Genomic DNA, 24,301 nt, shown 5'->3' on the forward strand with positions numbered 1-24,301 from the left:
AATCCCCCGGGCGGACCGCACGGACCCCACCCGTTTACGTCTTAGTGGTTTCACGCCCTCTTGAACTCTCTCTTCAATGTTCTTTTCAACTTTCCCTCACGGTACTTGTCCGCTATCGGTCTCGCGCCGGTATTTAGCCTTAGATGGAGTTTACCACCCGCTTTGGGCTGCATTCATAAACAACCCGACTCCGGGGAAACCTGGTCCCGCCGTGCCAGGGGCCGCTACCGGCCTACCACCGTCCGCGGGCTGGGGCCAGTATTAGAAGGACTCGGGCTCTTTAGCGACGCCGGGGTGGTCCGGTCTCCCGTACGCCACATTTCCCGCCGGGCAGACGGGGATTCGGCGCTGGGCTCTTCCCTCTTCACTCGCCGTTACTGAGGGAATCCTGGTTAGTTTCTTTTCCTCCGCTTAGTAATATGCTTAAATTCAGCGGGTCGCCACGTCTGATCTGAGGTCGAGTCAGAGTCCCGGAGAGGGCGGCGGCCGGGCGGGAAAGAGAAACGACGCGTCACGTCGGGCGGTCGTTTTCTATCCCTTCAGCCTCTTTTCTCCACGGACCACGCCGTTCCGCCCTCGCCGTCTTACGGGGGGGAGTGACCGGAGGCAGCCCTGTGTTGCCACAGACAGCCTCGCCGCGCTCTCCCGATTCCCGGGGCGGGGGCAGGTCTGGCTTTAGCGGGACGCAAGGAGACGGGGGAGAGGTCTGGGAACTCCCTTCCTCTTCCTTCTGAATCCCAGCAGCGCCGCGGAGGCAATCGACGGAGGGGCGACCCTCAGACAGGCGTAGCCCCGGGAGCAACCCGGGGCCGCAAGGTGCGTTCGAAGTGTCGATGATCAATGTGTCCTGCAATTCACACTAATTCTCGCAGCTAGCTGCGTTCTTCATCGACGCACGAGCCGAGTGATCCACCGTTAAGAGTCTCGCTCGTTTTTTTTTTCTCTGGATAACGTTGGTCGGCCGCAAAGGCGTAAAAAAACACGTGGGACGGGGGGTGTTCCGCTCAGGAAGGGGGCTCTGTTGTCCCGGGCGCTCGGCCTCTGCCGTCCCTACCTCTGACGGGGAGGGTAACAGAGAAGGGCTCGAGGCTTCTCGACCTACCGCCCGGTCCCGACCCCGGAGCGGGGTGCGGGCTCACGCGGGCGAGCGGTACCCGGGACGGCCTTCGACGCGCAGGTTGTTTCGTTTCCTGCGGCGGTTGGGCGACGGGAGGGAAGGGACCCCCTCCGCGTGCCGTCCCCTGCCGCGCAGGGAGCGCCAGCGGGGCGGAAGTCGGGGTCCCTCCGCTCCCGCATCAGGGGACGAGAGGAAAACCGTGAGCTTCCGGCCCTACACCTCCTTGGAGTGGGGGGTCGCTGGGCGAGACGGCGCGGGCCGCTCCTCGCTCTCTCGTTAATGATCCTTCCGCAGGTTCACCTACGGAAACCTTGTTACGACTTTTACGGAGGACCGTCCCGACGCCACGCCCGGGACCCCGGCTTGGTTTTGGTCTGATAAATGCACGCATCTCTGGCGGTCAGTGCTCGTTTATACGTATTAGCTATAGAATTACCACAGTTGTCCGAGTCAATGGTTTGGAGCGATCAAAGGAACCATAACTGATTTAATGAGCCATTCGCAGTTTCACTGTACCGTCCGTGTGTACTTACACATGCATGGCTTAATCTTTGAGACAAGCATATGCTACTGGCAGTATCAACCAGGTAGCCCGTCGGCGACCGAGCGACGCTCCAGAGAGGCGAAGAGGTGGACGCGTCGAGGTCGGGGAGACGGCAGAGAGACAGAGAGAGGGAGACGCGGGGGTGCACCCAGAGAATGCGCGGTGGGTTCGGGGAGGTGGCAAGGAGGACGCGAGGTCGGCGGAAGGCCGACCCTCTCAGCAGAGGGAGGACACCGCAGAAGGGAGCCCATACGGAAAAGCCGCACGGACGACCAGAAGCCCCCCGGGCGGAACGCGATGGCGAGGAGACTGGCCTCAGGGGGACGCCACGGGCAACACCCCACCAAAAGCCCGGGGCGACCCGCGAGGGGCCGCTTGGGGAACGGGCGGGGCTGAGGCAATGACGACCTGGTGCGGCTCCTCCATCTGGCTTAGTCCCACCTCCACACGCGCAAGGGGTCGTCGGTCCACAGGCAGGCCCGGAGCGGAAGGGCATCCGGAAGCCACCCGGCGAGACGCAGAAGCGAGGAGACTGGCCACCGGGGTCACCTGATGCGGCTCCTCCATCTGGCTTAGTCCCGCCTCCGCCGCGGGGGTCCTCAACCCGACCGGCGGAAGGGCGCGGGGTTGACGGGAGAGGGGGCTGGCTTTCAGGGTCCACCGCGACCAGGCGACTCAGAGGTCTCCCAGATGCTTGGCCTGGCCGTGTCGGCGTCGCCCTACCAGCGTAGTCCTCCCCCCACCCTCGCGCCCATACCTCAACGGCCTTTTTTTTTCTACTTTTCTTTTCGCCTCCCGTGGCTTTTCCAGCGGTGGGCCCAGCTGCCGACGGGATGGGGAAGGGGGCGCGGAGCGCGAGGGGGCCTCCCCTTTTTCCTCCGTCATGGGTTTCTCGCGCCATCTCTCCCTTTTATTTTTAACCAGCTTTCTCTGTCGGACCCTCGGTTCCCTTCTCGTTCCGACTCTCGCTTCTGCCCCTTTTCCGAGCCGCCTCGGGGAGGACGTTCAGGTACCGTGGAAGGTGTACGCAGGCCCGGTGGGGACGCTTCCCCACACCCTGCTTCACGAGGGACCCGCACCGCACCCTCCGCACCTCCGTCGTCTCCCTACAATCACTACAGGATTGGACTATTCAGGGTTTAACAATCCGTTACTATTAAAATGTAAAAAGTCAATGTTTACATATGGGAATACCCAGAAGATTCATACACCCCATACATTATAGTGGGGGACATTACCTTATTAAGCCCCTCACTCTGAAATTCCGCTTTTGCATACTGATGCTGGTCTGAAAGACACAAAGGAAATCAGATGAGCCGGTTACATCACTCTTGTTGTTATAGAATTTTTATTTGAGATTGCTTGCTCGTCAGTTCAAGGTACACAATTTGAAGGGGGAAGGGGTTGTAAATAAATGTGTTTTTCCTAGTTGGCCTCCATGGACCTTAATGTAATCAGGCTTGAAGTAGGATTCATTGTCTGGGGGGCTTGCGTGTCTATTGTTCCTTTGCAAGGGGCCTCCCTAATACACAATCCTGCAAACTGGCCAGAGACTGTCCTCCTTCATACTTGAAGGTACAGGAAAAACAAATGTCTAAGGGGGCAGGTATAAGCACTTCTGCCCATCAATTGGTCTGAACCCAGGAGAGGGAGGACAATAAGCCACACGTTTGGTCAGTGAGTTGGTGCTGTGAAGTAAAGGGAGAAGATCCGTTTCTGCAGCCGGGTCCTGGTGCCTATGAATGTACTGTAGAGATTGGTGCTGGATACACATGTTACGGTTGTGATATCCATCATCTGGATTTGAGAAACTACCCTACGTTGCATTTTTCATGCTTTTTCCTTGCTTGTTTTAATTAATAAAAGCAAATAAAATCATCCCAGCAAAGTCTATGAGAATCCTGACTTGCTGTGCACATGTTGCTTTTTATTTCCTTGCCGTTTTTGATGTTGAAAAAAGAAGCAGCATGTCAATTGTTTCTGCGTTTTTTCCTACTTTTTATCACCAATTGACTTCAATGGAGTCAGTGAAAAATGTAGGAAAAAACGCATGCTTTTTTGTGCGTTTTTGTGTGCTTTTTTGACGCCACTGCGGTTCCCTACAGCCATTTCCTCATCTCCCGGTCTTTACTGTAGGACCTTGTTCCAAGGAAGTCCGGTAAGGTCACAAGGTGAATCGAGTTCATGCCAGCGTATCACTGGGATTTCCTGCAAATCCAATGGCATGAACTTGGGTCACCATGTGATGTCACCAGGGTCCCTGCATCTAGTCCACAGAGCCAGTGTTAGCAGACATTTTCTCATCTTGCGGTCTTTACGGCGGGACTTTGCTTCAGGGAACTCCGGTGACATAGGTAGCCTGGTCTGTGAGGCGATCCATACCTCAGTAACCCGGGGTCATCATGGTGACAACCCAGGGTTACCATGGCAGCGATTGGGTTCCTGTGATCGCATTACAGGGACCTGATCGCCAGGGAGAGTTAAGCAATTCCTCCCCCTGCCTCCTGAATGCTGCGATCATACTGCTGTGAGCGGCGCAGGCATTGCTCCTGGCAGCGAGAGTCGGGTCCCAGCTGTAAACTCACTCGGAGACCTGGCGGCGATCACGAGTGCCTGAACCACTGCAGTCGCTATGACTAAATAACGCATGGAAAAAAGCATGTGAAAAAACGTGCAAATGCAATAAAAAGAGTGTTTTTTTTCAGCTACTTTTTTCCTGCCAAAACATGTTTTTCTGTGCAGATTTTGTGCAGTAATTTGGTGTATAAATTTCAGCACCAAATCTGCATCTCCTGCCAAACTAATGGCAAGCGTTATGTCAGGGACTCTCAGCCATCACCAATGTCACCATATAATTGGAGGTCCTAGGTTTTGCCAAATGTGCGGTCTTCTGCAAATTACCATACTTATTTTGTAATTTGCATCTTTTTTGCATTTTTTGAGAGATTTTTTGACAATTTACTACTTTTGTGGCATTGGTTACATCCAAAATGAGCATCAACTGCCAGAGAAAGCGCACTGGCATCTGAATAGGACCTTGATGGATGGGAGCCATTTTGGCGGCACCTGTGGGTCACCGATATTTCTGTGCCACTGTATCCCTCACATCAGTAAGGTAATATGTCGGGGACTGTCTCAGTCATCACCGATATCACCACATAACAAGAGGCGGGATGTTTTTGCCCAATTTGGAACACGTTTTTGCAATTTTTGATTTTATTTCGCCAGTATGGGTGACCCTTAAGAGCTTCTGCTACAGGAGCAAAAGAGGGTTACAAAATGAGCGTGCCCGACTCCAGTGGACGGCGGGGTGAGGTGACGACTTCTAGAAGAAGCGATGGCTATGGCAACTGTGACGGGTCGGAGGCCTGTGTGTTTGATGTTCATAAGATATAAGGTAAACAAGAGAGGGGGTTTGGAAGGGCCCAGCTCCAGCGGGATAGTCCTGAATTTGGGGTGCAGTGGTCTCTGGGGTAGGTCCCGACTCTGTGTGCACCCTTACGATATCATGGTGGAGCAGGTCTCTCCTCTTTCCATCTATAATAGAGAATATGGAGGAAGGTACCATGGCAACCGATCAGATTTCAACTGCCTTAACTACAGGGCTGGTGAGAAAGTGAAAGCAGTGAGGTGATTGGTCGCTGAGGATAACGTGTTCACTGACCATCTGCGCTGGTTTGTTTACAAGACGACCAATGGACCCTAGATACCACTCAGATTCCCATAGCAACCAGTAAAGCCTGCTTTACACGCTACAATATATCTTACAATGTGTCGGCGGGGTCAGAGTCATCACCGCCGCCCGCCTGGACCCCCCCGCCCGACTGTGCCTAGCCGGCCGCCCGTCCCCGCTCGACGCCCCACGCGTGGGCCCTCGCAGGCCCAGCACGGAGGACGGGGAGCGGGCGGCTGAGGGCAGGCCGGAGGTCGCGCGGACGGGCCCGACCGGCCCAGCCCTTAGAGCCAATCCTTATCCCGAAGTTACGGATCTGACTTGCCGACTTCCCTTACCTACATTGTTCCAACATCGAGAGGTATTTCACCTTGAAGACCTGCTGCGGATATGGGTACGGCCCAGGGCGAGATTTACACCAACTCCCCCGGATTTTCAAGGGCCAGCGAGAGCTCACCAGACGCCGCCGGAACCGCGACGCTTTCCAAGGCTCAGACCCCTCTCTCGGGGCGAACCCGTTCCAGGGCGCCCTGCCTCTCACAAAGGAAAGAGAACTCTCCCCGGGGCTCCCGCCGGCTTCTCCGGGATCGTTTGTGTTGCCGCTCTGGGCGCCCATGCTACCCCCTCCCCCTTTGTTTAGTGGGGAGGGGGAAGGCGGCGGGGCGCCCGTCTCCGCCGCTCTGGGTTCAGGGATCTGAACCAGACTCCCTTTCGATCGGCCGAGGGCGACGGAGGCCATCGCCCGTCCCTTCGGAACGGCGCTCGCCGATCGCTTAGGACCGACTGACCCATGTTCAACTGCAGTTCACATGGAACCCTTCTCCACTTCGGCCTTCAAAGTTCTCATTTGAATATTTGCTACTACCACCAAGATCTGCACCCGCGGCGGCTCCATCCGGGCCCTCGCCCGGGACTTCAGCGCTCACCACGCTGGCCCTCCTACTCGTCGCAGCCTAGCCTCCTCGGGCGTCGACTGCCGGCGACGGCCGGGTATGGGCCCGACGCTCCAGCCCCATCCATTTTCAGGGCTAGTTGATTCGGCAGGTGAGCTGTTACACACTCCTTAGCGGATTCCGACTTCCATGGCCACCGTCCTACTGTCTATATCAACCAACACCTTTTCTGGGGTCTGATGAGCGTCGGCATCGGGCGCCTTAACCCGGCGTTCGGTTCATCCCGCAGCGCCAGTTCTGCTTACCAAAAGTGGCCCACTGGGCGCGCGCATTCCACGCCCGGCTCCAGGCCAGCGAGCCGGGCTTCTTATCCATTTAAAGTTTGAGAATAGGTTGAGATCGTTTCGGCCCCAAGACCTCTAATCATTCGCTTTACCGGATAAAACTGGGTCTCTGGAGCGTGCCAGCTATCCTGAGGGAAACTTCGGAAGGAACCAGCTACTAGATGGTTCGATTAGTCTTTCGCCCCTATACCCAGGTTAGATGACCGATTTGCACGTCAGGGCCGCTGCGGAACTCCACCAGAGTTTCCTCTGGCTTCGTCCTGCCCGGGCGTGCCTGCGACGGAGCGGGCGAAGTGGGCTGGTGGTGCGCCCGCCTTTGTAAACCCCCCGGAGCGGGCAGCGGGATCCCACCTCGGCCTAGGCGTCCCGGCCTTCACTTTCATTGCGCCACGGGGTTTCGTGTCGAGCCCTCGGACTCGCGCGTGTGTTAATCTCCTTGGTCCGTGTTTCAAGACAGGCCGGGTGGGTCGCCGACATCGCCGCGGACCCCTGGCGACCGCCTCCCCCCCTAAGGGGGGGAGTCGGCAAGCCCTCCCGCAGCGGCGGCACTGCGCCGGAAGCGGGGGGCCCCCTTCCTCCGTCGCCGAGACCCACTTCCCCCCCGCGGAACCACTGCCTCCGACCGACAGCCTCCCCCCAGAGAGGGAGACGCGCCGTCCGGGCGACGGGGGGATGGGGAGGGCAGAGCGGTTCCGGAAGAGGTCGCCGAGGCGGTCGTCTCCCTCAGCCCCGGGCGACTGCTTCTGCCGAGAGGGGGATGTAACGCCGGGAGGGCGTGAGCCCCGTGCCCGAGAGCGCAAGCGCAACCTTTCGGCCTCCTTCCGCCCCTGAGGCCTTCACAGCCGGCCCGGAGCCGGTCGCGGTGCACCGTCGCGGAGGAAATGCACTCTGCGGGGACCGGAGCCGCCCGGGCCTAGTCCGCCCCCTTCGCCTGTGGCCGGCGGCGCCCACCCCGCCCCCCCAAGAGGGGACGGGTGAAGGCGGCCCGCCAGGCGAGCCGGGGTGGGAAGTAGCGCGGGAACCCGGGGCGGCCGACCAGAGCCCGCCTGGCTGAATCCTCCGGGCGGAACGCACGGACCCCACCCGTTTACGTCTTAGTGGTTTCACGCCCTCTTGAACTCTCTCTTCAATGTTCTTTTCAACTTTCCCTCACGGTACTTGTCCGCTATCGGTCTCGCGCCGGTATTTAGCCTTAGATGAAGTTTACCACCCGCTTTGGGCTGCATTCATAAACAACCCGACTCCGGGGAAACCTGGTCCCGCCGTGCCAGGGGCCGCTACCGGCCTACCACCGTCCGCGGGCTGGGGCCAGTATTAGAAGGACTCGGGCTCTTGAGCGACGCCGGGGTGGTCCGGTCTCCCGTACGCCACATTTCCCGCCGGGCAGACGGGGATTCGGCGCTGGGCTCTTCCCTCTTCACTCGCCGTTACTGAGGGAATCCTGGTTAGTTTCTTTTCCTCCGCTTAGTAATATGCTTAAATTCAGCGGGTCGCCACGTCTGATCTGAGGTCTTTAGTCGAGTCAGAGTCCCGGAGAGGGCGGAGGCCGGGCGGGAAAGAGAAACGACGCGTCACGTCGGGCGGTCGTTTTCTATCCCTTCAGCCTCTTTTCTCCACGGACCACGCCATTCCGCCCTCGCCGTCTTACGGGGGGGAGTGACCGGAGGTAGCCCTGTGTTGCCACAGACAGCCTCGCCGCGCTCTCCCGATTCCCGGGGCGGGGGCAGGTCTGGCTTTAGCGGGACGCAAGGAGACGGGGGAGAGGTCTGGGACCCCCCTTCCTCTTCCTTCTGAATCCCAGCAGCGCCGTGGAGGCGATCGACGGAGGGGCGACCCTCAGACAGGCGTAGCCCCGGGAGCAACCCAGGGCCGCAAGGTGCGTTCGAAGTGTCGATGATCAATGTGTCCTGCAATTCACACTAATTCTCGCAGCTAGCTGCGTTCTTCATCGACGCACGAGCCGAGTGATCCACCGTTAAGAGTCTCGCTCGTTTTTTTTTTCTCTGGATAACGTTGGTCGGCCGCAAAGGCGTAAAAAAACAGACGTGGGACGGGGGGTGTTCCGCTCAGGAAGGGGGCTCTGTTGTCCCGGGCGCTCGGCCTCCGCCGCCCCTACCTCTGACGGGGAGGGTAACAGAGAAGGGCTCGTGGCTTCTCGACCTACCGCCCGGTCCCGACCCCGGAGCGGGGTGCGGGCTCACGCGGGCGAGCGGTACCCGGGACGGCCTTCGACGCGCAGGTTGTTTCGTTTCCTGCGGCGGGTGGGCGACGGGAGGGAAGGGACCCCCTCCGCGTGCCGTCCCCTGCCGCGCAGGGAGCGCCAGCGGGGCGGAAGTCGGGTTCCCTCCGCTCCCGCATCAGGGGACGAGAGGAGAACCGTGAGCTTCCGGCCCCACACCTCCTTGGAGTGGGGGGTCGCTGGGCGAGACGGCGCGGGCCGCTCCTCGCTCTCTCGTTAATGATCGTTCCGCAGGTTCACCTACGGAAACCTTGTTACGACTTTTACGGAGGACCGTCCCGACGCCACGCCCGGGACCCCGGCTTGGTTTTGGTCTGATAAATGCACGCATCTCTGGCGGTCAGTGCTCGTTTATACGTATTAGCTATAGAATTACCACAGTTGTCCGAGTCAATGGCTTGGAGCGATCAAAGGAACCATAACTGATTTAATGAGCCATTCGCAGTTTCACTGTACCGTCCGTGTGTACTTACACATGCATGGCTTAATCTTTGAGACAAGCATATGCTACTGGCAGTATCAACCAGGTAGCCCGTCGGCGCCTGAGCGACGCTCCAGAGAGGCGAAGAGGTGGACGCGTCGAGGTCGGGGAGACGGCAGAGAGACCGTGACAGAGAGAGGGAGACGCGGGGGAGCACCCAGAGAATGCGCGGTGTGTTCGGGGAGGTGGCAAGGAGGACGCGAGGTCGGCGGAAGGCCGACCCGCTCAGCAGAAGGGAGGGCACCGCAGAAGGGAGCCCATACGGAAAAGCCGCACGGACGACCAGAAGCTCCCCGGGCGGAACGCGAAGGCGAGGAGACTGGCCTCAGGGGGACGCCACGGGCAACACCCCACCAAAAGCCCGCCGCTCCCGGGGCGACCCGCGATGGGCCGCTTGGGGAACGGGCGGGGCTGAGGCAATGACGACCTGGTGCGGCTCCTCCATCTGGCTTAGTCCCACCTCCACACGCGCAAGGGGTCGTCGGTCCACAGGCAGGCCCGGAGCGGAAGGGCATCCAGAAGCCACCCGGCGAGACGCAGAAGCGAGGAGACTGGCCACCGGGGTCGCCTGATGCGGCTCTTCCATCTGGCTTAGTCCCGCCTCCGCCGCGGGGGTCCTCAACCCGACCGGCGGAAGGGCGCGGGGTTGACGGGAGAGGGGGCTGGCTTTCAGGGTCCACCGCGACCAGGCGACTCAGAGGTCTCCCAGATGCTTGGCCTGGCCGTGTCGGCGTCGCCCTACCAGCGTAGTCCTCCCCCCGCCCTCGCGCCCATACCTCAACGGACTTTTTTTCTGCTTTTCTTTTCGCCTCCCGTGGCTTTTGCAGCGGTGGGCCCAGCTGCCGACGGGATGGGGAAAGGGGCGCAGAGCGCGAGGGGGCCTCCCCTTTTTCCTCCGTCATGGGTTTCTCGCGCCATCTCTCCCTTTTATTTTTAAACCAGCTTTCTCTGTCGGACCCTCGGTTCCCTTCTCGTTCCGACTCTCGCTTCTGCCCCTTTTCCGAGCCGCCTCGGGGAGGACGTTCAGGTAGCGTGGAAGGTGTACGCAGGCCCGGTGGGGACGCTTCCCCACACCCTGCTTCACGAGGGACCCGCACCGCACTCTCCGCACCTCCGTCGTCTCCTCCCCATATGGGTAGGGGCTTAGGATAGATCAGGGGTAAGAAAAAGGATAGCCCGGCGGCAGAGTGGAAACGCCAACCGCCGCCACCACTTTCCCGCTGGGAGGTCGCAAAAGGCCGCCCTTGGAGAAGATTGTTGTGCTTCCCGGCACGGGGAGCGATTTGGACGACGGGCCCCCTCGCGCGACCTCCGCCGGAAGCTGGCCGGAAAGTCACGGGGTAGGTCCCCGCCGTTCGCCCATGCGGGTCTTCGGACCGCTTTCGAGGCTCAGGTCATTTCAAACTTGCCACTGCGAGGCCGCCCACCTCCGCAGGAGGGGGCGGCCAGCGCATTCACGCCACCGTAAGGAAGGTGAAATCCCAGGGGTGGAGGAGGAAGGGGCCGCTCGCCTGTGACCGGCGCTGGCTCCAGAGCCCGGGCCGAGCGAGCAGTGCCACCTCCTCGCCCGGGAGCGCTTCACCAAATCGATCGGAAGAGGATGAGCCTCCGCACCTCTGTCATCTCCTCCCCATAGGGGTAAGGGGCTCGGGACAGACCGGGGGTAAGAAAAAGGATAGCCCGGCAGCAGAGTGGAAACGCTAACCGCCGCCGCTGGGAGCTCGCAAAAGGCCGCCCTTGGAGAAGATCCCTGTGCTAACCAGCACGGGGAGCGTTCGAACGATGGGCCCCCTCGCGCAACCTCCGCCGGAAGCTGGCCGGGAAGTCGCAGGGTAGGTCCCCGCCGTTCGCCTGTGCAGGTCATCAGACCGCTTTCGAGGCTCTGGTCATTTCAAACTCACCACCGCGAGGCCACCTGCCTCAAGATGGGGGCAGCCAGCGCATTCGCGCCACCGTAAGGAAGGGGAAACCACAGGGGTGGAGGAGGAAGCGGCCGCTTGCCTGTGACCGGCGTGGGCTCCAGAGCCCGGGCCGAGCAAGCAGCGCCACCTCCCCACCCGGGTGCGCTTCGTCAAATCGATCAGAAGAGGACAACCCAGGGGTGGAAGAGAGAAGGGGTCTCTCGGACCGGAACCTTCACCCGGACCCGCTGGATGTCTGCGTACATCGGAGGCGCTCTGACTCCAGGCCCCACGTCTGGCAAATTCCCCTCCAGGAGCTGCAAGAGAGGCCAGAGCGCAAACCTGCTACCGGAAGGGGTCCCCGAACCGCACTTCGCAAATTAATCGGAGTACCGGTTCTCCGACCAGACCGTTCAAAGTCTGGAGAGGCGCTCTTCTCTCACATATATCTCCTGGAGGCATGGGACGAGGTGTCTTCGGGTGGTTGGGAGACGCCCCCGCATAATCCGGGTCGGTACCGCAAACTACCCGCCCACCTTGAACTGCCAGGCGTACGCGGCAGGAAAATTCAACCTCATCCCGGTTCTACTGATTTTTTTGCTCCTTTGGCTCCCTCTCTGGCCGCTTTGGGGTACTGCAACCGAGTATCTGCCAAAACGCATGGAACTGCCCGTCGAATTCGAGTTAAGAGGTGTAAACCATGGAAGTCTGAAAATTCAGAAACATTTTCAAAGTCCCAATGACTCTCCCGTGTGATTCTCTGGAGCCCTTTTCGGCTTCCGAGGCTGTCCAACTCCCCCCCGGATGACGGAAGTATAATAGTATTTTTTTTTTCTCCCATTTTTTCCCAACTGCCGAGGAAGATTGGGCGAAATTGTCTGGAGCCCTGCTCGGGTCCCCGAGGACCCGGACACCCCTTGAAAGTCATGTAAGTATGACAATTCTGAACAAATCTTTTTTTTCTCCCATTTTTTCCCAACTGCCGGGGAAGATTGGGCAAGATTGTCTGGAGCCCCGCTCGGGCCCCCGAGGGCCCGGACACCCCTTGAAAGCAATGGAAGTATGAAAATTCTGAACGGATCTTTTTTTTTCTCCCATTTTTTCCCAACTGCCGGGGAAGATTGGGCAAGATTGTCTGGAGCCCCGCTTGGGCCACCGGGGGTCCCGCCACCGCTCCGAGGCCACGGAGGTCCGAAAATTCTCAGTCTTTATCCAAGCGCCGAGGGCAGTCAGGCGAGAGTGCTCGGGGCCCCGCTCGGGCCCCCGGCACCTCTCCAAGGCTACGGAGGTCCGAAAATTTTCAGTCTTTATCCAAGCGCCGAGGGCAGTCAGGCGAGAGTGCCCGGGGCCAGATTGCCTGGAGCCCTTTTTGGATGCCGGGGGCTGCCGACGCCGGTCAGATCTCGGAAGTCTGAAAAATTAGTCTTTTTTTTCTAAGTCCCGTGTCATTGGTGCACTCAGTCTGCAAAGGGATAGGATTAGATACACCGCTCAGCAGACAGTATCACACAGGATAGGATTAGATACACAGCTCAGCAGACAGTATCACACAGGATAAGATTAGATACACAGCTCAGCAGACAGTATCACACAGGAGAGGATTAGATACACTGCTCAGCAGACAGTATCATACAGGACAGGATTAGATACACAGCTCAGCAGACAGTATGACAGGATAGGATTAGATATACAGCTCAGCAGACAATATGACAGGATAGGATTAGATACACAGCTCAGCAGACAGTGTCACACAGAATAGGATTAGATACACGGCTCAGCAGACAGTGTCACACAGAATAGGATTAGATACATGGCTCAGCAGACAGTGTCACACAGAATAGGATTAGATACACGGCTCAGCAGACAGCATCACACAGGATAGGAATAGATACACAGCTCAGCCGACAGTATCACAGAGGAGAGGATTAGATACACGGCTCAGCAGACAGTATCACACAGGAGAGGATTAGGTACACAGCTCAGCAGACAGTATTACACAGGATAAGATTTGCTACACCGCTCAGTAGACAGTATTACAAAGGATAGGATTAGATACACAGCTCAGCAGACAGTATCACACAGGAGAGGATTAGATACTCAGCTCATAAGACAGTATCACACAGGAGAGGATTAGATACACAGCTCAGCAGACAGTATCACACAGAATAGGATTAGATACACGGCTCAGCAGATAGTATCACATAGGACAGGATTAGATACACCGCTCAGCAGACAGCATCACACAGGACAGGATTAGATACATATCTCAGCAGACAGCATCACACAGGACAGGATTAGATACACAGCTCAGCAGACAGTATCACACAGGACAGGATTAGATACACAGCTCAGCAGACAGTATCACACAGGACAGGATTAGATACACGGCTTAGCAGACAGTATCACACAGGACAGGATTAGATACACGGCTCAGCAGACAGTATCACACAGGACAGGATTAGATACACGGCTCAGCAGACAGCATCACACAGGACAGGATTAGATACACGGCTCAGCAGACAGCATCACACAGGACAGGATTAGATACATAGCTCAGCAGACAGTATCACACAGGACAGGATTAGATACACGGCTCAGCAGACAGTATCACACAGGACAGGATTAGATACATAGCTCAGCAGACAGCATCAAACAGGACAGGATTAGATACACAGCTCAGCAGACAGCAACACACAGGACAGGATTAGAAACACAGCAGACAGTATCACACAGGACAGGATTAGATACACGGCTCAGCAGACAGTATCACACAGGACAGGATTAGATACACAGCTCAGCAGACAGTATCACACAGGACAGGATTAGATACACGGCTCAGCAGACAGTATCAACACAGGACAGGATTAGATACACGGCTCAGCAGACAGTATCACACAGGACAGGATTAGATACGTAGCTCAGCAGACAGTATCACACAGGAGAGGATTAGATACACAGCTCAGCAGACAGTATCACACAGGACAGGATTAGATACACGGCTCAGCAGAAAGTATCACACAGGAGAAGATTAGATACACAGCTCAGCAGATAGTATCACACAGAAGAAGAATAGATACACGGATCAGCAGACAGGATCACACAAGCTCAGCAGACAGTATCACCCAGGAAAAGATTAGATACACAGCTCAGCAGACAGTATTACCCAGGAGAGGATTAGATACACAGCTCAGCAGACAGTATCACACAGGACAGGATTAGATACACAGCTCAGCAGACAGTATCACCCAGGAGAGGATTAGATACACAGCTCAGCAGACAGTATCATACAGGATAGGATTAGATACACGGCTCAGCAGACAGGATCACACAGGAGAGGATTAGATACACAGCTCAGCAGACAGTATTGCACAGGATAAGATTTGCTACACCGCTCAGCAGACAGTATCACACAGGATAGGATTAGATACACAGCTCATCAGACAGTATCACACAGGTTAGGATTAGATACACAGCTCATCAGAAAGTATCACACAGGATAGGATTAGATACACAGCTCAGACAGACAGTATAACACAGGCGAAACCTCCACTGTGCAGCCTATCATCATCCCAGCCTCCACTGTGCAGCGTATCATCATCATCATCATCCCAACCTCCACTGTGCAGCCTATCATCATCATCCCAGCCTCCACTGTGCAGCCTATCATCATCATCATCATCCCAGGCTCCACTGTGCAGCCTATCATCATCATCCCAGCCTCCAGTGTGCAGCCTATCATCATCATCATCCCAGCCTCCACTGTGCAGCCTATCATCATCATCATCATCCCAGCCTCCACTGTGCAGCCTATCATCATCCCAGCCTCCACTGTGGAGCCTATCATCATCATCATCCCAGCCTCCACTGTGGAGCCTATCATCATCATCATCCCAGCCTCCACTGTGCAGCCTATCATCATCATCATCATCCCAGGCTCCACTGTGCAGCCTATCATCATCATCCCAGCCTCCAGTGTGCAGCCTATCATCATCATCATCCCAGCCTCCACTGTGCAGCCTATCATCATCATCCCAGCCTCCACTGTGCAGCCTATCATCATCCCAGCCTCCACTGTGGAGCCTATCATCATCATCATCCCAGCCTCCACTGTGCAGCCTATCATCATCATCCCAGCCTCCACTGTGCAGCCTATCATCATCATCATCATTCCAGCCTCCACTGTGCAGCCTATCATCATCCCAGCCTCCACTGTGCAGCCTATCATCATCATCATCATCATTCCAGCCTCCACTGTGCAGCCTATCATCATCCCAGCCTCCACTGTGCAGCCTATCATCATCCCAGCCTCCACTGTGCAGCCTATCATCATCATCTCAGCCTCCACTGTGCAGCCTATCATCATCATCATCATCCCAGCCTCCACTATGCAGCCTTTCATCATCATCCCAGCCTCCACTTTGCAGCCTATTATCATCAATCCAGCCTCCACTGTGCAGCCTATCATCATCAACCCAGCCTCCACTGTGCAGCCTATCATTATCATCATCCCAGCCTCCACTGTGCAGCCTATCATTATCATCATCCCAGCCTCCACTGTGCAGCCTATCATCATCATCATCATCATCACAGCCTCCACTGTGCAGCCTATCATCATCATCATCATCCCAGCCTCCACTGTGCAGCCTGTCATCATCATCAACCCAGCCTCCACTGTGCAGCCTATCATCATCATCATCCCAGCCTCCACTGTGCAGCCTATCATCATCATTATCCCAGCCTCCACTGTGCAGCCTATCATCATCATCATCATCCCAGCCTCCACTGTGCAGCCTGTCATCATCATCATCCCAGCCTCCACTGTGCAGCCTATCATCATCATCATCATCATCCCAGCCTCCACTGTGTAGCCTATCATCATCCCAGCCTCCACTGTGCAGCCCATCATCATCATCATCATCCAAGCCTCCACTGTGCAGCCTAGCAGCCTATCATCATCATCATCCCAGCCTCCACTGTGCAGCCTATCATCATCATCCCAGCCTCCACTGTGCAGCCTATCATCATCAGCATCATCCCAGCCTCCACTGTGCAGCCTATCATCATCATCATCCCAGCCTCCACTGTGCAGCCTATCATCATCATCCCAGCCTCCACTGTGCAGCCTATCATCATCATCCCAGCCTCCACTGTGCAGCCTATCATCATCATCATCATTCCAGCCTCCACTGTGCAGCCTATCATCATCCCAGCCTCCACTGTGCAGCCTATCATCATCATCATCATTCCAGCCTCCACTGTGCAGCCTATCATCATCCCAGCCTCCACTGTGCAGCCTATCATCATCATCCCAGCCTCCACTGTGCAGCCTATCATCATCATCCCAGCCTCCACTGTGCAGCCTTTCATCGTCATCCCAGCCTCCACTTTGCAGCCTATTATCATCAATCCAGCCTCCACTGTGCAGCCTATCATCATCAACCCAGCCTCCACTGTGCAGCCTATCATTATCATCATCCCAGCCTCCACTGTGCAGCCTATCATCATCATCATCCCAGCCTCCACTGTGCAGCCTATCATCAGCATCATCCCAGCCTCCACTGTGCAGCCTATCATCATCATCATCATCCCAGCCTCCACTGTGCAGCCTGTCATCGTCATCATCCCAGCCTCCACTGTGCAGCCTATCATCATCATCATCATCATCATCCCAGCCTCCACTGTGTAGCCTATCATCATCCCAGCCTCCACTGTGCAGCCTATCATCATCATCATCATCCCAGGCTCCACTGTGCAGCCTATCATCATCATCCCAGCCTCCAGTGTGCAGCCTATCATCATCATCATCCCAGCCTCCACTGTGCAGCCTATCATCATCATCCCAGCCTCCACTGTGCAGCCTATCATCATCATCATCATCATCATCATTCCAGCCTCCACTGTGCAGCCTATCATCATCCCAGCCTCCACTGTGCAGCCTATCATCATCATCATCATTCCAGCCTCCACTGTGCAGCCTATCATCATCCCAGCCTCCACTGTGCAGCCTATCATCATCCCAGCCTCCACTGTGCAGCCTATCATCATCATCCCAGCCTCCACTGTGCAGCCTATCATCATCATCCCAGCCTCCACTGTGCAGCCTTTCATCGTCATCCCAGCCTCCACTTTGCAGCCTAGTATCATCAATCCAGCCTCCACTGTGCAGCCTATCATCATCAACCCAGCCTCCACTGTGCAGCCTATCATTATCATCATCCCAACCTCCACTGTGCAGCCTATCATCATCATCATCCCAGCCTCCACTGTGCAGCCTATCATCATCATCATCCCAGCCTCCACTGTGCAGCCTATCATCATCATCATCATCCCAGCCTCCACTGTGCAGCCTGTCATCATCATCATCCCAGCCTCCACTGTGCAGCCTATCATCATCATCCCAGCCTCCACTGTGCAGCCTTTCATCGTCATCCCAGCCTCCACTTTGCAGCCTATTATCATCAATCCAGCCTCCACTGTGCAGCCTATCATCATCAACCCAGCCTCCACTGTGCAGCCTATCATTATCATCATCCCAGCCTCCACTGTGCAGCCTATCATCATCATCATCCCAGCCTCCACTGTGCAGCCTATCATCATCATCATCCCAGCCTCCACTGTGCAGCCTATCATCATCATCATCATCCCAGCCTCCACTGTGTAGCCTATCATCATCCCAGCCTCCACTGTGCAGCCCATCATCATCATCCCAGCCTCCACTGTGCAGCCTAGCAGCCTATCATCATCATCATCCCAGCCTCCACTGTGCAGCCTATCATCATCATCCCAGCCTCCACTGTGCAGCCTATCATCATCAGCATCATCCCAGCCTCCACTGTGCAGCCTATCATCATCATCATCCCAGCCTCCACTGTGTAGCCTATCATCATCATCATCCCAGCCTCCACTGTGCAGCCTATCATCATCATCATTCCAGCCTCCACTGTGCAGCCTATCATCATCATCCCAGCCTCCACTGTGCAGCCTATCATCATCATCATTCCAGCCTCCACTGTGCAGCCTGTCCTCATCATCATCCCAGCCTCCACTGTGCAGCTTATCATTATCATCCCATCCACTGTGCAGCCTATCATCATCATCCCAGCCTCCACTGTGCAGCCTATCATCATCATCATCTCAGCCTCCACTGTGCAGCCTATCATCTTACCAGCCTCCACTGTGCAGCCTATCATCATCATCTCAGCCTCCACTGTGCAGCCTATCATCATCATCATCCCAGCCTCCACTGTGCAGCCTATCATCATCATCATCCCAGCCTCCACTGTGCAGCCTATCATCATCCCAGCCTCCACTGTGCAGCCTATCATCATCATCCCAGCCTCCACTGTGCAGCCTATCATCATCATCATCATCATCCCAGCCTCTACAGTGCAGCCTATCATCATCATCATCCCAGCCTCTACTGTGCTGCCTATCATCATCATCCCAGCCTCCACTGTGCAACCTATCATCATCATCATCCCAGCCTCCACTGTGCAGCCTATCATCATCATCATCCCAGCCTCCACTGTGCAGCCTATCATCATCATAATCCCAGCCTCTACTGTGCAGCCTACCATCAGCATCATTCCAGCCTCCACTGTTCAGCCTATCATCATCATCATCCCAGCCTCCACTGTGCAGCCTATCATCATCATCATCCCAGCCTCCACTGTGCAGCCTATTATCATCATCATCATCCCAGCCTCCACTGTGCAGCCTATCATCATCATCATCCCAGCCTCCACTGTGCAGCCTATCATCATCATCATCCCAGCCTCCACTGTGTAGCCTATCATCATCATCATCCCAGCCTCCACTGTGCAGCCTATCATCATCATCATCCCAGCCTCCAGTGTGAAGCCTATCATCATCATCCCAGCCTCCACTGTGCAGCCTATCATCATCATCATCATCCCAGCCTCCACTGTGAAGCCTATCATCATCATCATCTTAGCCTCAACTGTGCAGCCTATCATCATCATCATCCCAGCCTCCACTGTGCAGCCTATCATCATCATCATCCCAGCCTCCACTGTGCAGCCTATCATCATCATCATCATCATCCCAGCCTCCACTTTGAAGCCTATCATCATCATCTTAGCCTCAACTGTGCAGCCTATCATCATTATCATCCCAGCCTCCAGTGTGCAGCCTATCATCATCATCATCATCCCCGCCTCCACTGTGTAGCCTATCATCATCATCATCCCAGCCTCCACTGTGCAGCCTATTATCATCATCATCATCCCAGCCTCCACTGTGCAGCCTATCATCATCATCATCATCCCAGCCTCCACTGTGCAGCCTATCATCATCATCATCCCAGCCTCCACTGTGCAGCCTATCATCATCATCATCCCAGCCTCCACTGTGTAGCCTATCATCATCATCATCCCAGCCTCCACTGTGCAGCCTATCATCATCATCATCCCAGCCTCCAGTGTGAAGCCTATCATCATCATCCCAGCCTCCACTGTGCAGCCTATCATCATCATCATCATCCCAGCCTCCACTGTGAAGCCTATCATCATCATCATCTTAGCCTCAACTGTGCAGCCTATCATCATCATCATCCCAGCCTCCACTGTGCAGCCTATCATCATCATCATCCCAGCCTCCACTGTGCAGCCTATCATCATCATCATCCCAGCCTCCACTTTGAAGCCTATCATCATCATCTTAGCCTCAACTGTGCAGCCTATCATCATTATCATCCCAGCCTCCAGTGTGCAGCCTATCATCATCATCGTCATCCCCGCCTCCACTGTGTAGCCTATCATCATCATCATCCCAGCCTCCACTGTGCAGCCTATCATCATCATCATCCCAGCCTCCACTGTGCAGCCTATCATCATCATCATCCCAGCCTCCACTGTGTAGCCTATCATCATCATCATCATCCCAGCCTCCACTGTGCAACCTATCATCATCATCCCAGCCTCCACTGTGCAGCCTATCATCATCATCATCCCAGCCTCCACTGTGCAGCCTATCATCATCATCATCCCAGCCTCCACTGTGCAGCCTATCATCATCCCAGCCTCCACTGTGCAGCCTATCATCATCATCCCAGTCTCCACTGTGCAGCCTCCCATCATCCCAGCCTCCACTGTGCAGCCTCCCATCATCCCAGCCTTCCCTGTGCAGCTTCCCATCATACCAGCCTCCACTGTGCAGCCTCCCATCATCCCAGCCTCCATTGTGCAGCCTCCCATTATCCCAGCCTCCACTGTGCAGTCTCCCATCATCCCAGCCTCCACTGTGCAGCCTCCCATCATCCCAGCCTCCACTGTGCAGCCTCCCATCATCCTAGCCTCCACTGTGCAGCCTCCCATCATCCCAGCCTCCACTGTGCAGCCTCCCATCATCCCAGCCTTCCCTGTGCAGCCTCCCATCATCCCAGCCTCCACTGTGCAGCCTCCCATCATCCCAGCCTCCACTGTGCAGCCTCCCATCATCCTAGCCTCCACTGTGCAGCCTCCCATCTTTATCATCATCATCCGAGCCTCCCAAACCCTCTAGCGTGCAGCTTCACATCATCATCATCCTCATCACACAACTGCATGCCTGCAACCTGCTAACCTCACTAACCTGTATCTGTATCAATGAGGCCTGTGTCTCCGGTGCTTAGGTCTCCGGTGCCTAAATCACTGGTGTCTGCTGTCTATGGGGCCTGGGTGTCCTGTGCCTGGTTCTGTGTCCATGGAGCTTGGGTCTCCGGTGCCTAGGTTTCGGTTGACCATGCGCCACAGTGCTTTGCGTGCCAATGGTGCGTGGCTGCTTCTCTGGCGCGCTGAATAAAGGACACGCCCCTAACAGTAGATGGATACGCCCCGGAAGTGACGTCATAACCTGCAAGCAGCCTGTATTCTCTAGCATCTACCCAGATCATTTACCCGCTAGTCCACTGTTGAGCTAGAATGTACGGGCTCCTGTCCGGGTAGTAGGCGGCTGTATGGTTGGCGTGGCAATGTTTCTTCCTGTCCACTATATTCCTACACCCCCCATCTCACCCGTCCCCCCGCTTCTATGATAATCACCTCTATGCCCACGTGACTTAGAGAAAGAATGTTTTTTCCCTCTGGAAACGTCTCGCTAGAAACACCAGACGGCAGTTTGAACACGCCCCATCACATGACAAGTGACGTCATACCAGGCAGAAGCTAGTACACTCTAGCATCTACATCCTCCCACCACTAGGTGTCGCTAGTGATCGCAGTGTCGGCGCTCTGTCCACCGATGTTATAAAAGGAGCGCGGCGAGGAAGACGGCGCCATTATGATCACACGAGTAACGCAGAAAGCACTGACAATGATCTGTGCGGTGTCTATAGCGCTGCCACAACCAGTCTATGGGGAAATTACACAGGAAAAGAGGCTAGTTATAGGGCAGACGGCGCCATTATTATCGCACAGTGCAGGGGAGAGCTGTGACAATGAGCTGTGCTGTCTCTATAGTGCGGCCACAACCAGTCTATGGAGCAATTATACAGGGAAAAGAGGCTAGATATAGATATAGGGCAGACGGCGCAGCTCAGTGTAAAGGCGCCAGTGTGAATATGGGGCAGGGTTTAGTGATTTCATGAGGTAAAATCACCTCACAAAAGATGGTTCCTGCAGAGACGATCACTCAGAGAAGCGGATGAGGCCTCTATAGATAGTAATGTTGGCAGTATTGGTAGATTACGACGAGCATGGCGGCAATGCTCAGAATCACCATTAATGTTACACAATCCCTAAATATTACATGTGCCATTATAAATAGGAAGGTAAAAAAGAGAAAATGCCGCACAGAGGGCAAAAAAATTCCGAAAATAAACCCAAAATCGGAAAATGCAGGAAAAAAGTGACCGAACCTCAGAAATAGAGAAATCATCAGAGAGAAAATACTGAGGAAAATGTGCAAAATAATCCAAAAATCAGCAAATCCTGTGTAATTACATCAAAGGGGGAAAATCTGATGGAACGGAAGCGCAAAAGTGACGAAACCGAACTCGAAAAATACAGCAATAATTATACATAACAGCAATAATAGGGATGAGAGAAAAATACCGCACAGAGCGCAAAAGAGGGTCCGAAAATCATCAGAATCCGTATAAATGAGGTCAAAAGACGAGAAAATCATTTTACAGCATCAAAACCCAGAAAAAAGCGTAATAGTGATAATAGGAAATAGTGCGAAAAATTCACATTTTAACCCCCTCATGGCCACAATATATACGTCCTTGGCCAGGTCTGTCCCTTTAATGCAGGCTCCCTTTTGCCGCCTCCATTTACTCTCCTGTGACATAAACGCCGGCACTCAGGAGATCAGCGTTTCTGCTGTACAGAGCGGTGCTGATGAGGCTGAAGCTTCGCTCTCATCAGAAGTGATCGAACACTGCAGGCAAAAAAAGTCTTTTAAGGGGACTAGTAAAATCATTAAAAAATATAAATAAAAAAATGAAAAAACCTACAAGTTAAAATCATCTCCATTTTGCTCCATTGAAAATACGTAAAAAAAAATTACACATTTGTTATCGCCGTGTTCAGAAATGCCCAATCTATCAAAACATAAAATCAATTAATCTGATTGGCACACGATGCAGCTAGAAAAAAAAGCAAAACGCCAGAATTACGTTTTATTGGTCACTGCAACATTGCATAAAAATGTAATAGCGGGCGATCAAAACATCATATCTACCCAAAAATTGTATCATTAAAAACACCAGCTCAAGACGTAAGAAAATAAGATGTCACTGAGCCCCAGATCCGAGAAATGAGAACGGAGCGGGTGACGGAACCTGGCGACAAAAGAACAGTTTTATATTTATGTTTTACCAACTTCTGAATATTTTTCACCCCTTAGATAACAGTAAATCTATATGGGTTTGGTGTCTACAAACTCGTATTGATTTGGAGACTGATACTGCCAGGTCAGATTTAGCATAGCGTGAGCATGGTAAAGAAAGAAGCCCCCAAAACAATCGTGAATTGCACTTTTTTTTCGCAATTTCATCGCACTTTAATTTTTTTCCCATTTTCCAGTTGAATATGTGGCAAAATGAATAGTGTCATTAAAAAGTGCAACTCTTCCTGCAAAAATCAAGTCTTCATATGGAAAAGTAACAAAGTTATGGCTTTTGGAAGAAGGGGCGGAAAAAACCCAGAAGATTGCCCCAGGGGAAAAGGGGTTAAGATGGAAAAAGAAAACAAAAATTCTTATAGGTATTTTTGCCTTCTCCGATTGACTTAAAAAAATTGCAGAATAGAAAACTGAGAGAAACTGAACATAATAAAATCTTTTTGACCTCCACTGATATCATGAAGATGATCCTCCAGAAACCGCAGCCAATCGTGTATCATTGGCACTTGATACTAGATATATATGTGTATATATATATATATATATATATATATATATATATATATATATATATATATTACACACACACGCACACACACGCACACGTCCCGGGTGTATGTACTGGATATCAGGCAATCTGGCAGCTCTGTGCTGATCCTAAATCCTTCGGCCTCATTCATTCCTCATTTTTTCTCGGATGAGTGAGATCCATGTTTCTCACGGATCACTCTCAGAGCTGCGATAGTGAATATGGCTTTTCACAAGTCCATGGTTTTTCGTGGACTGATTGCACAGAAACGTAGAGCCGTCCGATAATGATCCATGCGTCAGACCTATATCAGCAGTGCAGGTCTATGGGTCCAGGAACAATCTCTCGGCACTCTGCCACCATCTGTAACATCTGTTTCACTAATGGGAAACATAGTCAAACTTGTTTTCTTTGTCGCTCCATTGGGAGACCCAGACAATTGGGTGTATAGGCTATGCCTCCGGAGGCCGCACAAAGTATTACACTAAAAGTGTAAAGCCCCTCCCCTTCTGCCTATACACCCCCCGTGGTCACACGGGCTGCTCAGTTAGTTTTTTGCTTTGTGCGAAGGAGGCAGACATGCACGCACAGCTCCACAGATTAGTCAGCAGCAGCTGCTGACTATGTCGGATGGAAGAAAAGTGGGCTCATATAGAGCCCCCAGCATGCTCCCTTCTCACCCCACTTTTGTCGGCGGTGTTGTTAAGGTTGAGGTATCCATTGCGGGTACGGAGGC

The 24,301-nt window shown here is 54.4% G+C and overlaps 1 long non-coding RNA gene and 2 other non-coding genes across 3 annotated transcripts in view; all 3 read right to left on the reverse strand.

Moving 5' to 3' along the window:
• LOC142267237 (uncharacterized) overlaps positions 1 to 24,301 on the reverse strand; it is a 57,981-nt gene that overhangs the window by 20,743 nt on the left and 12,937 nt on the right. The window contains exon 2 of the long non-coding RNA XR_012733163.1: positions 2,900 to 2,949. This is a non-coding gene — a long non-coding RNA (uncharacterized LOC142267237). The remainder of the gene's footprint in view (positions 1 to 2,899; positions 2,950 to 24,301) is intronic.
• LOC142267238 (5.8S ribosomal RNA) lies at positions 771 to 924 on the reverse strand. Its single transcript, XR_012733164.1, has one exon. It is a non-coding gene; the product is annotated as a 5.8S ribosomal RNA (ribosomal RNA).
• On the reverse strand, positions 8,402 to 8,555 carry LOC142267240 (5.8S ribosomal RNA). Its single transcript, XR_012733166.1, has one exon. It is a non-coding gene; the product is annotated as a 5.8S ribosomal RNA (ribosomal RNA).

Source organism: Anomaloglossus baeobatrachus, unplaced genomic scaffold (assembly GCF_048569485.1).
Source record: "Anomaloglossus baeobatrachus isolate aAnoBae1 unplaced genomic scaffold, aAnoBae1.hap1 Scaffold_2940, whole genome shotgun sequence".
Classification (NCBI taxonomy): Eukaryota; Metazoa; Chordata; class Amphibia; order Anura; family Aromobatidae; genus Anomaloglossus; species Anomaloglossus baeobatrachus.